Source organism: Capsicum annuum, unplaced genomic scaffold (assembly GCF_002878395.1).
Source record: "Capsicum annuum cultivar UCD-10X-F1 unplaced genomic scaffold, UCD10Xv1.1 ctg49420, whole genome shotgun sequence".
Classification (NCBI taxonomy): Eukaryota; Viridiplantae; Streptophyta; class Magnoliopsida; order Solanales; family Solanaceae; genus Capsicum; species Capsicum annuum.
The window spans coordinates 1-5101 of NW_025857209.1; the positions used below are offsets into that span (position 1 = coordinate 1).

Sequence of the window (5101 nt, forward strand, 5' to 3'; positions counted from 1 at the left end):
GATTTATTAATTATGCTTTCCGCCAATTTAAAAATTTCAGAAGCAGATAGGTTCACTCGAACTTTTGAACCTGGAACATCTGCAATTCAACAAGAAGTTTAAAAAAAGGTTTCAATTGTTATATGAATAAAGAAAAATGAAAGTGTAAAATAGAGGAGGAAGCAAAGGGACCTCTTTTCTTTTGATGTTTTTTGTTGATAGCGGAGATAGCAAAGTTGACTGCAATAGCTACAAGAGCAGCGGCTCCCGTCAAAGCAATGAGATTCTTTCTGTCTCTCTTTTGCTTGGCCATTTTAGAGAGAAGAGGAGCTGCTAAAATCCAATTTTCCCCACTCTCTGCGTCCCCTTATTCTTGATTTTTTCATCAAGAGCGTGGGGGGAGGGATTTCTGACTTTTTATTTTTTTTTTAAACTGGTCAAATCTATATATATTAACCCAATATATACTTATTTTTTATTTCAACTTATGCGACGTAAATAGAATTTAAATAATTAACTATTAAAATAATTTAAATTCTTAATTATTGTGATTTATAATATTTTTTTTTATTTCAACTTAAGTGATAATGATATAATTTCGAGAGTCAGTCAAATATTTTATATTTTTAAAATTTTTAAAATTATTAATTATGTGATTTATATTATTTTTTTTATATAACTTTCAATAAGTTATGAATACACTATTCGTCCCAATTTATGCGGCACAGATAAAATTTGAGCAATTAGTCAATTTTTAAAATATTTTTGTTAATTATTCTTATTCACAGTACTTTTTATCTCATTTTTAAATAATATATATTACTTTATATTTTCCTCTGTCCTATTCCAATTTATATTTCACTAATATAATTTTGATAGTCAATTAAATTTTTTATGTTGACATAACATTCTGTCTATTTTATGAAATATTATTAATCTTTTAATGCTTAAATGATCATAATAATAAATTAGTGGTGATAGAGTAAAATCACCATTGAATCAACGAAACAGATATGTCTTTCATGATCTATAATAACTAATTAAAAGGGATATAGCAAAATTACTATAAAAATACTTGTGATTTTTTTTTAAGTGAGCCTCATATAAGACGTCAAGCTAATTAAAAATATCAAGAATTAATTTATCATTTTATGTCTATTTTATCTTTTTAATTAAATTTTATTAATTTTTTAATACTTAGATGACTTATAATAATTAATTAAAAATAATATAGTAATATTACGATTAAACCAACTGCAACAGACATGTGAAAAATGTCTTTTTTACTTTTTTATTAAATATTATTAATTTTTTATTACTCAAAGTTTATTTTAAACCATATGAAATTAAATATTATGAAAATGAAAGAGTACATTTTTATTCAAAATAGATCACATAAATCAAAAAAATTAAAGTATATTTATATGATCTTGCTCTTTTCGTTTCTTCTTGTTTTTATGTAAAGTCTTCTCAATTATTAAAGAAAAAAAATAACAATATCATAAGTTCACATTCTTTTAATGTTAATCAATTTTATTAATATATTACCAGGCGAAAGTAAAATCTTATTAACAATTTATGTCAATTTATTAAATATATTTCTATTTTATTTACTTGGTTCATATTGACCTGACACACGTTCTAAATATTATTTATTAGAAATTTATTTTACTAAATTAATTTTATTAATGTGTTTGAAAACTTAAATTTGATATTTAGTATTTGATAGAATTACTAAATCACAAGGTTAATATTAGAAGAAAATAATTGATATTTTGTTGATTTTTAAAATAAATGAGTAAAATAATATTTTCTGTATATTATTTTAGTACAAGAATAAAAAATATATAACATTTATTTAAATTTTAATTATAATTAATTAATATATTATGATTTTTTCAAAATTACTTAATTTATGTTAGATTTAGAAAAGTTTTGATGGGGCCCACTACATTCAATGATATTTTCTTCTCGGTATATATTGATTTGACACAAATCTTAAAAAATATTTATTAAAAGTTAATTTTACTAATTAATTTTATTAATTATACATTGAAAATTAGAATTAAGCAAAATAGTATTTCATAGAACAAATAAGGATGAAAGTAAATTATATTTTTGACAGTTGTTTTAATCGTAATTTTAATATATCACTCTTAATTAATTATTATAAGTCATATAAGTATTAAAAATTAATAATATTAATAAAAAGATAAAATAGACATAAAATGATAAATTAACTTTTGATGTTTTAAATTAACTTGACATCCTATATGAGGCTTACTTAGATTTTTTATCACAAGTATCTTTTTGTAATAATTATGTTATATCACTTCTAATTAGTTATTATAAGTCATTTAAGATATGTCTACTTCGTTGCTTTAATCGTGATATATGGTTGATTCTCAAAATTTTAGTAGTGTTACTTAAATTGAAGAAAAAAAGTATTATAAATTACAATAGTTAAAACTTAAATTATCATAAAAATATATTTGAGCGACAAAAGTTTGGATAAGGAGAGTAACATATGTTATTTCAAAAATACATAAAAAGTGTTATAAATTACAATAGCTAACAACTTAAAATATCTAAAAGCATATTAAAAATATGATTGATAATATAAATTATATTTTTTTTACATAAATTGAGACCAAAAGATAACAGATATTACCTAGTTTTATATAGTTACCTAACGATAAAGATAATATTAAAATAAAACAAAATTTTCTCACAATTTGATAAAATAAATAAGTTAAAAGAATTATGTTTTAATATTCGATCGAAATATATATAAAAATGTATACCTTTTATTTTAATTTGTTTCTCTTACTTTCGTTTTTAGTCTATTTAAAAAAAAAAAAAATTCTTTCCTTTTTATCTTTGACAACTCTTTCGTTCCAGTTATCCACGTGACATGTTTAAAAAAAAAAAAATTGATAAATTTTATAAATTTTTAATTTAAAACAACATAAAAATATTTTCTTATTTTTTCAAACTCCGTGTAACATTATTTAATTTTTAATATTCACTATCAATTAATTATTATAAAATACTATTCTATTAAATCACTTAGGGGGTTTGGTAGAGTGTATAAGAATAATACAAAATATAGTGTATTAGTAATGCTTGTATTAGTAATGTTTGTGTTAATTATGTTATTTTTCTTATGCAGTGTTTGGTTCAATGTATTAAAACATGAATTACATAATTTCTAAAAAAAAAAAAATTACATAATACCCTCAATATATATGTTGGAAAGGATGCAAAAAATTATTGAGGGGTAATAAGATCTTTAAGCATGTTAATGCATGCAGTAGATCTATTGCATTACTAATGCCATAGATTTTGAGGTATTAATAATACACACCTTAATACATAATTAAGTGTATAACTATTGCTTGCATTAGTTATACATGTGGTAAAAAGGTATACCAAATAAGGTACTACTAATACACATTAAACTAATGCATGCATTAACATTCAATACACTCTACCAAACGATCCCTTATTGTATTAAATTTAACTAAATTAATATACACCTAGTCATAGATGACATCATATTTATTATATCAAGGCCTATTAAGATTGAAAACAACTCCATATGTCAAACTGTAAATTTTTATGGACCCCACCGTATTCAGCAGACATTTCAATGTTATGGCATATCTGGTAATTTAAGAGGGGATGGGGGTGGGGAGAATGGACCTTTCTTAAGTTATTGGTATGGTTCAACTAACAAAGCAAAAGTAGCCAATATTCTTAAGCAAACCCCTTTTAAAAAATATCTCAATGACCATAATACCCTTGAACTTTTCACAACAATGACATAAAACAGCCATGTCGAAACTGCTTTTTTAATATATAGAATACCCGAATCAAATTTATCCTCATTGTTATTCTCCCTTTGGGTCAAATTTGCCTATTTACTTAAAAAAAAATTTACTACTAAATAAACTCTTTATTATATTTTTAGGTTAAATTTATCATCAATATCATATTTTAAGATCAAATGTTACCATCATTATTAAGAAACTTTTCACATATACTCTTTTTTAACAGAAAAGTCCAAATCAACTTTAAGTGACTCATTTTTAAAAAAAAATATCACAATATATTCAAATTTTGATGGAAATTATTCTAACACGCCTTAACTTTGTGGGAGTCCTATGACCCGCCTGAACTTCTTTAAAATAGAATAAATACAACACTGAATAAGCATAACCAATATTTTGGTAGTATGCATGCATTCTACCACGTGTAAATATCATGATTTTTCTTCTTTTTTTAGTTTATTTCCTTATTCTTCTTATTTTTTTCATTTTCTCCGTCTTCAATACTAATCCTTCTTTTTTATTTTTTATTTTTTTAATTTATTCTTTTCGTTTTTGATTTTATTATTCTAAAAACTCCATTATAAGCTAAGACGTCCAAATTGATCGAAGTGTGTCTTATTTTTGGATCTGTATTCTTAAGTTAGGAGCAGCTGAGTTGATTAATTATTTGAAGAGTTTTGTATCATTGTTTGGGGTTGTTTAATGAATGAGGGTGTTTGAAGGTTGAAAATTGAACCACCACCTGAAAATCACTATTAAAGCTTGTTCAAAAACTTTTGTTTAAATTTTGATTTGCTATAAACGAGTTATCTTTTGAGTGGATAATATATTAAAAGAAGAAAAAAGTTGAGAGGAGGTCATATCTAAAATTTGAAGCAATTTGGAGAAGATTTAGGGTGATTTTGCATCGAATGTTTAGAACAAAAAAGATGAAGAGGAGGGACTGCATTTTCATATTTGCAGGAATATAATGATCAATTGTTTAAATAAGTTGAGCAATATTATTTGGAGTTATCTACTAAATTGGTTGCCTGAAACTTGAAGAAATATTTGTAACATTATTGATGAAGCTTGAGCTTCGAACTTGAGAGAAATCATATCATAATATTTACAAGTGATTATAATAATTCTCGCAGATTTTGACAATTGTTATCTGTGATGATAAAAATAATTTTAAAAAAATAGAATATAATTTCTCACTCTCTGCAAAAATTGTATTTCACTTTGTTTGTCATGTCAACATAAAAATGACATATATTCTACATTAAATTGGGGAGGGGGGGGGGGGC

At 23.6% G+C, this 5101-nt stretch overlaps 1 long non-coding RNA gene across 1 annotated transcript; it reads right to left on the minus strand.

Annotated features, from left to right (window-relative positions):
• Positions 1–393, minus strand: LOC124892666. Its single transcript, XR_007050367.1, has 2 exons — positions 172–393; positions 1–79 (listed from the first exon to the last, which is right to left on the minus strand). It is a non-coding gene; the product is annotated as an uncharacterized LOC124892666 (long non-coding RNA).
• Between the last annotated feature and the right edge of the window lie 4708 nt (positions 394–5101).